The sequence below is a fragment of the Accipiter gentilis genome, chromosome 14 (genome assembly GCF_929443795.1).
Source record: "Accipiter gentilis chromosome 14, bAccGen1.1, whole genome shotgun sequence".
Lineage (NCBI taxonomy): Eukaryota > Metazoa > Chordata > Aves > Accipitriformes > Accipitridae > Astur > Astur gentilis.
Genome location: NC_064893.1, coordinates 15581010 through 15594596, shown reverse-complemented (window position 1 = coordinate 15594596; position 13587 = coordinate 15581010).

The following is a 13587-nucleotide window of genomic DNA, read 5'->3' as shown; positions in this document are numbered from 1 at the left end:
TGATCATCTTCGTGGCCCTCCTCTGGACTCACTCCAACAGATTACAGTTTCAGTAGTTCCTCCCTCTGAGATGCTATAACATGTCTTTTATAGAATTTTGATTCTTCCTTTTAACTTTTATTTTTGTTTAGGAGATGGCAGTCTGTTAATAATATCTAGATCAAATATGAAGGATTTTTTACATTTATGGTGAATGTAGACATTGATGATCTGAATACCTGGTGTTAGGCATGCTCTGTTATCATGAACTGGCCTGCTGGCTCCAGTAAAACAATTTATAGCATTACAGCTAGTCACAAGTATTTGGAAAACTGGGTCAATGCACTTACAGACTGTGTCTTCTGAAGCTGATTGATAGTTTTTATACCTAGTGATTTTGTGGTAATCTTTCAACACTTTCTGTGTAGAGCACAAATATACCTACGTGAAGAAATTTTGTCTCTCAGAAAGCACAGTCAAGAAAATTTTGGTCATTTTTATATCAACTAATATGTATAATATGATTGAAATAACCAGGGAGCTGCTGAAGTCCTGTGTACAGCCCCCATCAGTTAATATTTGAAAGAGGAAAACAATAACTAGACATGATTTAGGGTTTAGGAATAAACTATTAGACAATGGGGCTTTGTAAATAGGTAGAATGCTTATGTTAGAAAAGATAATGGATTGTAGTCTGATCAAGACCTCGAGGTTGAAGAACCGCTTGGAACTGCCAAGACAGTGTAAGAAGTAGGTAAAAGGTAATTCCTACAGGGGGAGATCGCGACCATCAACTCATCGACCACCTACTCGAATGATACCACCTGCTCAAAAGAAGACAATGATGAAACAAGACAGAGTCTGTGCACTAATTTACATGAGAGATGAAGAAGAAAGAACTAATCATTAAGGGAAATAGTAATGAATATGTATTACTTAAGTACATAAATCTGGGAATTTTTGAGACAAAGGTGTGCTGTCTTGAGACAGGCACTCATTCATGAGCATCAGTGAAATTAATGTGAAAATAGCTCAACTCTGTGTGTTTTTGGCTTGCACACCGGGTAAACAAATCCGCTTTTAGGACAACTTCATCAACTATGCAATCAAGTGGGAAAGGAATTTTGATTATTTCCTATCCATTTGCAGTATCTTGTCTTGTTGAGTTCAGCAAAATGCTATATAACAATATTTTCTGCTTCCCCTTTTTTTGTATGTTTCCCAAAACATATTGCATAATTTTTTTAACCACTTGAACTTAGAGTCTTTGTCTTACTGGGGGTGTGTGTGGGGGTGGGTGTATGAATAAAAAAAATCACTAAGCTATTTCAATAGATGATGTACAAAAATCCAACTAAAGAGAAGCCCCATAGCAGCTCCCAAGGGGTTATCTAGATCAAAACTCCCATGGTGTCTTAAGACTATCAAACCATATTTCAGGAACAAATAACTCATACGTGTTTGATATACTGTAAATTACCAGGTGCTTTCCTCATCCACTGAAGTCAAAGAGCTTACTTATGGCTATATCTAGATGTACGTATTTAAAAACAAAACGTAGTGCATTTACTGTATTATACCAAACAGAGAAGAAGGAAAGGAAAGCTCACACCCACAGCACTTTTATTTTGTTGAGCTTGCAGTGTGCCACCTTAAGCCATTACATCATTCACCCCGAGTCACTTTTTGGTGAATTTCCAGTCACCCTTAACAGAGAAGAGAAAACACACAGTTGCAGGACCATACATACCTAAGATTCAAATGCCTGTGAAACACCTTTCGGATAGCAGGAAGTCATGTGTCTGGCCAGAGGCAACTCAAGGTTTTTCAAGTGTGGGAAAGCATCAGTTATGCAGAGGTGGTTTAGGAACTGTGGGTAGTTAAAGGCATCTCTCTTCCTCACCAAGTCAGGCCTCTTCCACCTTTCCTCCTTCCTTTCCTTCAGGCTGCGCCCTGGTGGGGCCTCCTCTCCAGACCACCTCCATTCCTGTGACCCAGAGTCTGCCTCTCCTCCCTTCTTTCCAACACTAGCAAGGGTCTTGCAGCTCCCAGGATGCTGGTGGGGAGGAGGTGGGGGGGACGGCGAAAGCTTACTGATTCTGTGGGGCCAGAGAGGGAAAGAAGAGGAGCATGGCTTTCTATGCCTGCTGCCAGAGAGGGGTTGAAGACACCACCAGCTGCTGCTGGGAGAAGTGGCCTCAACAGGGTTCAAAGCTGCTGCAAACACCCTGGCCCCCTTCCTGGCAGTGGCTGAAGCAGGGACAAGTCAGTACTTGGTGCTAACACAATGGAGCCTGTCTCCTCTGTCACAGGCAATGGGGGCTGCTTGGCACATCACAGCAGTTTCCCACTACAGGCAACTGCCCACTTTGCCCGCGGTCTTAATGGGGGCTTTGTGTTTCCTGTTCCGTTTTCTACCATCCAGAGTAAATGCAGCTCATCATAAAGGGCCCCAGTGTAAAAAAGACCAATGCCAAGACGAAAGGTAAAGTATGTGTGTACACACGTGCTAGTAGTGCACATGCACATGAGCACCCACGTGGATGCTTGCAGCATCAAACTTTTCTTGGAAGCAAGTAGGCTGGTGCACTGTCTCCACTGCTTATGGCAAAGCAAAAAGATGAATGGATTCACAAAAGCCTTGGGTCTGTTGGCTGGTGGTCGGGTCACTGGAGACTGTGTGTGCTGTGCCTCTCATTAAGATTTTTCTGGTCGGTGACTGTTGAAAGAGCCTGTCAAGAAAGCAGAACAAAGAAATCAAGTTTACCAGCAAATGTATCATCAGAATTTGAACTGACTTTCAAACGTTTTGATTTTCTGCTGCTCATAATATCGATACACTTAAGCTTGAGCAATAACAAGGGTGTGTTTCTCCATTATTTGTTACCACATTGCCCAAAGTGCTCTCTTTCTCAAAGTTATCTTACGGATAGATGTAAAAACATCTTTTTATCTGCATACACAGCATTCCTAACACAAATTATTTACACCCATGGGAAGCAATGGTTAGCAGAGCTGCAGGTAAGTGTTTTTCAAGTTAAGCTTTTAATGTTTGCCTAGAGATTAATTTTTTTTTTTTTAAATCAAAAAATTCTCTCTTTTCAATATCCATTTGCTGGCCATAGTAGAGAGTCAAGATGCCGAGTCAGTTACAGTATGTTATTTCCTCTGAACCTAGTCTATCAGCAATTTGCAAAGCAGTAGAGATTGGGGAAAAAAAGGCTGTGTCCCTTTCATACATCCTTCACACCTCTTTGTGGTTTCTGCCATGAGAAGCTTTTGCTGGGATCTTTTTATGGGCACATTACAAGGTCAGTGTTTTCTGCTCATTAATTAAAAACAAATGCAAAACCAGATACCCCAGGAAAATGGCAATGGAAAAAAAATTTACACTTTTAACTGGATTCTCCAGCAGATAAAATAATGATGTCCTTGTAGTTTCTTTGACTGGTAGCTTTTGGGAAAATATTTTTAATTGTCCACTTTATGGCAAAGCCAACAGCAGCCTCTCCATTCAGCTGTTGAAGGGATTCTGTAACATGCACTGTCATTAATTCTTTAGCGTTGTAGCTTACAAGATCAAATTTCTAATTCCACCTGGTTTCTTTTTGCTCGTGGAAGACCATGATGGCGCACCATAGCTACTCTATCCGCACTGTGCTGATGGGTGATCTCCAAAGCATCAAGTGTTTTGATCAGGAAGTTCCTAGCTTTGTGGAATTCATCGCTGTTCATTTTCCGTGAACTACACAAGATAACAACAGCAGCATTCACATATTCCTGGGTTGGAAAACACCTGTGATGTTTACAAGGATAAAGATCCAAGTTGCACTTGTAAGTAAAAGAATATAAATTAATTAGTACTTCTCTTTATAAAAAAAGTTAAAGTACATTAAAATAAAAAAAATGAAGAATATGAACTTGCACAGACTTAGTCTCTGACAAGGCTTTATTACACTCAGATCCAGCCCTGCAAACTAATCCTAGGGGATTAGCTATATTCTGGGCTACACCCCGTCTTAATGTTGACTGAGGGCCAGAAGCTACATCCACTGAAATTAATGCAGAAAACTCTCTCTGAAGTAGTGAACACTGGATGGCAATTTAAAAATAAGGTATTGCAATTAATAGAAGTACCACGTGATGCTCTAACAGCTGTCCTTACTGCAGCACAGAGGATCATTTCAGGAATGGCTCAAAATCCACTGTAGCAAAACACCTACTGCAATTTTGGAATCAGTTTTATTCACAGGGTTGTTGGCTGGGAAATGGCATATTTAGTAGCATGAAGTAGCACTGAGGACTGAATAGGCCTCATCTTCCTGAACTTCAGCAACACAAAAGCTATGGATCTAGGCTGAGAGTCTGTAGTTAATGGAGGGTTCCTGAGTCAGTGATAAATCTGTGCTGACTATAAATATAGAGTATACAAGTATGTATTTCATGTTAGGACAGGTATGAGAAGATAAGATCTACTCCTGATCTATGCTGAGCTCTTTTTTTGCTCCCCACAGAGGTATTGTTTGAGATTTCTAATTGCAAATGAAATGCTCAGCCAACATGTCCACAAAAGTGAATACTCTTTACAAAGTGATGGGGCCCATTAATTTGATATCTGCTTGCACATCAGCTTCACTAAAAGTTTAGCATGTGCTAAAATGAGCAGTCTGGTTTGGTAGGTATAGTATATCTCTAAAATTGTACTTGTTCCATCAATGCATTTAACACCTTCAGATAATCACATCACACTGCTGACAATGAAGCAAACTCTTTACCACCTTTCCATTAAGTACAGCTGCTGATACTAAAATTCCTTATGAATAAACTTGTCTTTCACACCTAGGAGTAAACTAGCACTGAAGTGAGTTGTGATGGATGAAGTTTTCAATAATCTATACTCAGATGATTGAGAAATAATTAAGAAGTAATTGAAGTGATGATTTCCAGATTCAAGCGTTTTGATTCTTGTAATGCCATAAAACTAATTCTGGACAGAAACCTGCAGTTCTGCTTGTAATCTCTCCCTTCTCCTCTTCCACACTGCTTTGTTAAACAGTCAAGCTGTCCTCTTCTACAGCTTTCTTAGCCTGTGTAGGTCTTTCTATTGAATGGAAGAAAAAAAACCCCACCAAACCCCAAATTTATTATTATACTTTCTCATTGCTGGGGATATCACTAAAAGCAAAAATGACAGGAAAAGTATCCAATTCACTCTACTTCAGGACTGCAGTCACAAATCACAAGGATTAATAAAAGTAGGCATTTTTCTCACATGTTTAATAACATTTTGATCCACAGACCCACAATATATTGCACTGAGGACTCATCCCATGGAAGAATGTTGCGGAAGACAGTGAGGTCTTCTCTGCCGTTGCCTAGGTTTGTTACTGATTGGTTATTGATTATGTTATTTGTTATTGACTAGTTAGTAGCTTTGTTTTATTATTGATTTGGTAGTAGTTAGAATAGCTCATGTTTAATAAGAATATAAAATGGTAAGAAGCAGTTTAGCAAAAGTACCTCTATTGTATTTTGCATATTTAATTAACAACCAACAGCTGCTGTGAAACCCTCTGTATAACCCGGTACCAAGGCCGAAGGAATTGGCCAAAATCATTTAGTAGGAACATTTAGAATTTAGATAATAAGTAATAAGAACATATAAAAACTTAGGAACATACAAAATGTGCTGTATACAATCACAAAAGAATAAGTATTGTCTAAAATTAGTTAACCATAGAAACTTTGACCGATTTGTTAGTTTTACAGTGTTGTCTTAAGAAACTAAGAGAGATCGTTATGGACCTTAGTTCTGTTGCTTAGAAACCCCACTTTGGTCAAGATTCCAGTTAATGGAATTAAGTAAAATCAACCAATGAATGTTTTAGCATAAGAATATTGATGAAGTGGTGTGACTGAGAGCCAATCATTAGAAAGGTTAAATTTAAGAATTAACATTGAATGTATTTTATGTAATCAAATACATGATGGCGAAAGTCGTACTGCGCAGAATCACCTGAGAGGTCAACTATCGGACAAGGTGAGGAAGACTATGAAAGACCACCAGAGGACTCTAGAAGACCACCAGAGACCTTCAATGCGCATGCGTAAAGGACATTAACATATGCTAATGACTTCCCAGAAATCTAATGGATATGTATAACCTTTCTCGGAAATCTAATGAATATGAATGAATAAGTTCAATATAAGGTGTATGATTTTGGTATTCGGTGTGCGTGGTCTTTTGAGAGGACTCACCCACGCACCCGGCCGTTAATAAAGAAGTGTCTGCTTATCTGCACTAAATTGGTGTTGATAAGTTCTTTATTCCGAGGTTTTCGGCAACAGGTTTACTTGTAGTCCTGAACTTTTAAAATCAGCACTGGTTTATGTAAGCTCAGGAATGCCTTCGGACCAGGGTAGGAAAAGACAACCACACTTCTCTGCTGCGCCATAGACAGATGCAAAGGGGGAAGTCTGCAGCACTTCATTTCTGAGAGTTCAGGGAAGGACAATTTTCTGGAGACACAGTAGCTTCTCAAACAGTAACATTATTCACTGCACAGTGCTTATCAGATTATAACACTTGTACAGTTCCTAGCAAAGAAGCTTTCAAGGTGTACAGCTCATTTGCTTGCCCAAATCCATGCCAGTGTTTTCAATGACTGCAGTTACAGCATCCTGCAGGAAAGAACTGGGATAGCATTAATGACTGGCCTAATTTAGCAGGACAGTCAGAAGCACGGAATAAGGCAGCTTAAGGCAAGACAGGGAGATCAGGAATTGTAAAAGAAGAATAAAAGACCTCATCTAGTGTGTCCTCTTGCCTGAAGCAGGATCAATATACCTACACTGTCCCTGAGAGACATTTGTATAATATGTTCTTATGAGCTACCAGAAAAGGAAAGTCCTCGGTCTCCCCAGCAAACATTGATTTACTCTACGGATGATGACTCTTGCTACTTCCTTTTCAGTCTGATTTACACCTTCTTTGCTGTAAGTTAGGGAGATTTCTTCTTGCTTTGCACTTCGCTTTTCTTCTTCAAGATACCACTGAGAAGACTGTTATCATGCCCACTGTTATTCCTTGGTATCACCCTTATCTTTAGGCTAAGTGAACCCAAATTATTCAGCCCTTCCTTATGGCACTTACTCACTGCAAAATGGGACACAGTGCCGAATACTCACTGCAGTCTGTCTACATTTTTCATGGTGTGTGGCACATAACAAACACCTGCCACCATGCTTCAGGTATACAAAGCACCTTCTTGTTTCTTACAAACAATTCGTCCCTGTTAGGAGTAGTGATCCATGTTCAGCTCCTTTAAATTTCACTTTGTTAATGTCAGGGTATTTCTTTGATTTATCAGAAAAACTAAATTTCGGTGCCCCTTTGGAAGAGGGAACAGAGAGTAAGATGATGATGGCAGGGAAGTGCAAAAGGCTAAGAGGAAGACAGAGTCAGAGGATGGAAGAAAAGAAATCATTAACCTGCATTTCCCTAAACAGCCTGGATGCAAAAGATGAGAGAATATGTTTAAAAGAAGCCTTCATTAACAGAGGTAAAGCAAGGCTAATGGCTATATTAAAATTTACAGTAGTAACAAAGAAAGCTTGCAGAGAGGCCGTGAAATAGGAAATAAAGGAAAATTTTCTAGCTCTTAGAGGAAATGTTTAATAAATTAACAAATGGTGAGCTGGCAGACAAGGAGTATAATGATTGATCTCCCTACACAACTGCTGCTATTGAGCTCTGCCTTTCACAGACTAGCTGTAGTGGAGCTGTCCATAGCTGGTGAAACCCAGGTACAAGTTCAGACAAAAGCAGGATTTAGCTAGTGGCATTTAGCGTTTTTATCTTTGCTTAAAACATGTTACAATGTGAATAAATCAACTTTAAATTATCATGTGATACTCAGTTTTCCAACAAGCTAACTGAAAAAGGAAAACAAAATGGTATTACTCAATAATATTTATCAAAACTCTTATATCTTTAAAAAATTACTATTCTATTAGTAACATAGATTTTCCACCTACTAACTCACTATGTTCCCTGTAACAGGGAAGGCTTCTGGCTAAAGTGGAAGTGCTGATTTACCCATGTAATTCACGATCTGCCTTTAATTTTAACCTCTGTTCTCACAGTAGCAACACTGATTCAGTCCCTATTGTCCTTCCCAAGCCGAGAGAAACAGCAGATAGAAGTCAGAAGATTTCATCAATATTTCATCAAAAGCATCTTACAGCCCAGGAACTTGGTGTTTCACTCACAGTTCAAAACACATCTACACATTTCAAGCAGCTGGCTAAACTAATCCCAAACCCTGAAGTACAAAACTGGCTTAGGAATTTTGCACAAAGATATAAAACACTGTGACAGCCAATTAATCATCCTTAATTAAGTAGAAGCACTAGCGGCTAATCAAGGAAAGCAGCCTTGTTAGGTTATCTTTAGTATAGAAGTCCTGCCACATCCATAAACATGTGAGCCAGAAAATTCCCATGGTTCAGGTAAAGCATACAGTAAGCCAACAAGTAAAGGGCAGCTTAACTGCAAGGGCAAGGAGCTGACATTCTCTCCATCCTTAAGAGCAAAGTCAAAACAAGAGAAGTCAGACAGGGGCCTGGGCAGCAAAAAGACAAACAAAACCAAATGAAGCAGCATGGGATGGGAACCCCAGGTAATAGCGTTTGGTAGGTGATAGTCAGGTTTGTAACGTTGGAGAGCATTGGAGGGTGGCTTGTCTGGTCACTGTGCAAACATAACACAAGGTATCCAGATGGGCTTTTAGGAAATCTGGAGAAGGCTCAGTGGCTGAATCATTGTGTGGACAGCTATGACAAATTAAACACTGGGAAACATGTTGCGGAGTGAAAATTTGGGCTTTTAAAAAGGAAGTAAGGGGCCAGGACTGGCACAGTAATATTTTCCAAAATTCTTTTCCAGAATCATGCATACTACAAGAAAGAGACGATGTCTTGATGGGAAACTGGTGTAAGGAGGAAGAACTGAGATTCAGTGAGTACCAGGGGAAACTTTTGTAGTTTATTCAGGAAAGATGGTCTTCATTTAAACTAAAATGATACCATATTGCTGACAGTAAAAGCTAAAAAAGTTTTGGCAGAATATTTAAAAGGAAAGACTAGGGGAGTGGAGAATGGATGTGAAAGAGTATGATATTTGCAGTGATGTTTCCTCTGGGTTGATGTCAATAAAAGCTTTGTATCCTCAGATTAAGCCTGGGGCAGAGGTTGGCAAAACTCAAAAGGGAGGCTGAAAAGACAGAATCCCATCAAAAGAAAGCCTAGACTATCTTACCAGAAAGGTGATGCCATCTGTGGTGTGTTAAAGGAAATTACAGAGGCTGCAAAGGTGAAAAGCCCAATCAAAGACTCCATTTAACTGCCATGATGATGACATCCTACTGTCATGTGACATCTAAACGAAGGTAATATTTTTAGATAACACATTCACACCACCATAAGAAAGGCTACTATGAGGTAAAAGAAACTTTTCAAAAGGCATAAATTACAGTAAAATGAAAAACAGAGAAAAAGACATTTTGGAAACCATATGTAAAACTACAATAAAGCAAGGCAAAATATATTCTCAGGAAAAATGTCTGTGAGACATAAAAACAAATAATAAACTCTTTTTCAAATATATCAGGAATGACAATCTGACAGAGTCTACATGGCCTGTAATTGATTGAATTTGTTAAAGAAGATTTCAAAGAAAACAAGGCCATGGCAGATAATTAAATGGGTACTTTGCATCTGCATTCACCATGGAGGAGTTCAGGGAGGTTCCTGTGCTAGAATTCTGTCCCTTTTCTGCACATGTAAGTGATGTGCCAGAGGATCTGACAGCCTGAAACATCTGCCAAGTTGGTAGGAGAGGTTTTAAGCAGTAGTAAAGTGCCAGGAGCAGAAAACACTCATCTAAAGGGTGACATGTTTTAAATGGCATTAAGAATGAAACAGTTGAACTGCTAACTATGGTTTGCAGCCTCTTGCTTAAAACTGCTCTAGTACCAGAAGGATGAAAATTGGCAGAATTGACATCAGGTCTTACAGAAAAATCCTAGGGAGTTTATAGACCAGCATAATATATGCAGCAGGCAAACTAGTATGAGTTATAAAAAAGAGCAGAGTTGGTAGAGATGTCAATAAATGTGCTCTATCAAGGAAGAGTCAACATGTAAGGTGAAGTCTTTTATCATAAACCTATCTTTGAAAGAATCGCTAGCCATGTGAAAAATACATGTGTGCCTGATTGTCTTGGATTTTCAGAAGGATTTTGACAACTTCCCCAATGAAAACCTTCCAAAAATAATTAATGTTGTCACCTGATATAAAATCTTCTCACAGATTAACATTGTTAAATACAGTTATTAAATTATACACTATTTAATACTAGTTAAAATATAGTAAGTGAGATTAGGAATAGATTAGTTTTCCCAGTGCAGGAAAGCTGTCAGTAGACACACAAGCGGATTTGTGCTTAGACCTGTGTTATTCATAATGTTCATCAGTGATTTAGAAAAAAGAAGGGAACAGTGATGTGCCCAAAGTGGCTGAAGACAGTAAGGTACTTGGGACAGTAGGAATGAAAACTGACAGCAAAAATGCTGCAGAAGGATTTCATGATAGTGGATGACCGAATGATCCTATGTCAAATGAAATTCTTTGCAGATAAAAGTGGTGCACATGGTAAACAGCCCAGTCTTAACTTTGTGTTATAGCTCAGTCCTGTTGAGGGAAGAAATGTTGGAATTATAACACAGTATTATAATAAAGCATGAACTCAGTGCTCAGTATTGATACACAAGTTGAAACAAACGTTAGGAATTTTCAGGGAAGGAAAAGGATAATACACCAATGAAAAATCCACAGTGCCCTCTTACTGTGAATAATGTGTGCAGTCCTTCCCCCTAATAATGAAAATATATATAATACAACCATGGGAGGCATAGAGAAAGTCTATTATGGGTAAAGAATGGCTTCCATATAAGGAATATTTAACTAGTCTAGGAGTCTGCATCTGGAAAATAGAAGCCTGAAGAGAGAGATGACAGACATCTGTAAATAAGCAATGACACAGGGAAAACTGAATAGGCAATAACTATTTCCTCACTCTCATAATGTGAAAACTACAGAGTATCCAATAAAAGATGAGATAAACATGTACAAAAGAAGGTACTATTTCATAAAGCATGTAATTAAGCAATGAAGCTCATTGCTTTGGGCTGTTGTGAACACCAAAGGTTTGCCTGTATTCAAATAATACTTAAATAAATTCATAGCAAAAAAAAAGAATCCATTAAGGGCTATTAACCACAAAACTGCTACATACAAAAATGGCATGTTGAAAATTAAAGATGTGATTTTGCAATAACTTTAGCATTAGTTTTCTGACAGGGATGGCCTGTGAAAAAAATAATATTATTTGTGTGCACAGGATTCTGTACAATGGAAGAGAAAATTATATTTTTATTTAAACAACTTCCTGAATGGAATTCAGTCTTCCATCAGAGCAGTGTTTCAATGTTAACAAGACTGTTATGAATTACCTGACTATATTGAGATTTTTAAAATCCAGCCAGGATCACAATTCCCCTTGCCTTCCAACTTTAAACTCTCATGGGGGAGTATATCCTGACCATAGAGAAAGCAAAGAGATAGCTTTGCTCAGGTAATTTACTTCTTGCCAAAATTAAACCAGATGCCGTAAGGCAGCCAGGTGCCATTGATTCTAAAAAAGAGGGAAACCCATTAGCACTGCAAATAAAGTAAAGCTGGCAACAGCTCTGAAAGCAGAATCAAAAGTTCTATTTCTACCTGTGGAAATAATGGTCCAGATTTTCCACCAAGGAGGGGGAAAAGTAGAGTGTTAAAAATCACTGGGTTTTCATCCTCCACTGTGATGAGGTTGTGCTGTGCTGGCTGGAGTCTCCAAGAGACTCTTCTATTCCATCTGACAACATTTTGGCACTCATACTCTAGATTGCAGGGTAGGGATAATGACTGAAATGAAACCTGTTTTCTAACCTTATGGTTTCCATTGCTCACTGACTTCTCAAAGGGTCAGCTTCAAAGGAGATAATTACACATAAAACCATCATCTACATATATCTGTAAAAAAATATTATTACAATATATTCCATGGATATTACCTAGGAGTGATTTGGTAAGATAGACCAAGTAGAGTCTCTTGGGAAGAGACTGTATCACAAGAGACTTTGCTAGCATAATGAAGGAAGAGGTCAGTATTCTTAGGTACACAGAAAAGAAAGGGACTGCCAAAGAAAGTGGTCTTTCAAGGATTTGTGGAAAGAAAGGACAAGAAGAGTATGGCTAAAAATCACAGGGGAGACAAAGAATAGAGAATTATGCAAGCAAGCTGAGTTACAGACATAACTTTGCTCTCAACCCCAAATCAAGGATGGTTGATGTTACTGTTCCAGATGATCATAAGGAGAATATTACATCTTTGAAGGCAACTGGGTCAGATGGGCTAAACTGCAAATGAAATTAATTTAATACATGTACACTGTGTGAAAAGGTGGCATTGCAAGAACAAAACACATTTAGTTATTTACCTCACTAAAGTACTGACCATTGAATCTGAAATTAATTCATAAATACACAGATCAACTTGAGCTACAGTACATTGTGGAACTTACCATATTCAGGAGTGGTGATGTCAAGGACCCAATTGTCTTCAGAATGTCAAAATTTTTTCCTAAAAATATGAGCTTGGGCTTCCCGCTAATCTCTTCAAGGTAAGATTACCTTGGCAGTTCTGTGTAAATACTATATCTGCCAGTGAGATGCAGCTATTGTCAGGGTCCACTTCTGACATGGTTTATACAATCTCATTGAAAGCTGTGCTTATGCCAAAGAGGGCAGAATGCTTAGAAAAAGGTTGGAAATGAAAGTCAGGCCCTAACCATCTGGTTTATTACCAGCAGCAGCCACCAGAATGCAGTTCAGTCTTCTCTTCACTCTCTTGAGTTTATTACTAACCAGGTTTGGACATACCATTTTTATTACTACTTCTTGCTATTTTGGGATACATGAGCAAAGACTTCTATTTCAAACAACATTTTAAAAATCCTTCTTTTTGATATCTGAAGCAGGAAAAGGCCATTATGTCTTAAGCCATAAAAAGACTGAGTGAAAGAAAAAGCCCCTGGCATTCAATGACACTTTCCCATCACACGCAACTCCACTCCTTATACTGAAAAGTAACATGTGCCACAAAAGTCCATGCATATCAGTGTACCAGATCACAAGAAAGACTATGCTGGGACACCTATTGTTTTTTTCTATATCATTTGGAGAAAATGAGCATTTTATGCTGTATTGTGTTTTGTGAATGTGTTCTCAAAAATTATGCTTCAGTGAGGCAGTCAGTACAAACGAGCCACAGGAAATCATATAATCACAAGTGGTGCTGTGGTTACCTTCACAGCAAACACAAAGGACTCAGAAAATTCAGACGTTAAAGAATGAGCAGTATTAGATATATGTACAACCCACGGATGTAAGGATGTTTTGTGAGCTGGTCAGAAAGACCATGAATTTTTTCTTTTTTTTTTTCTT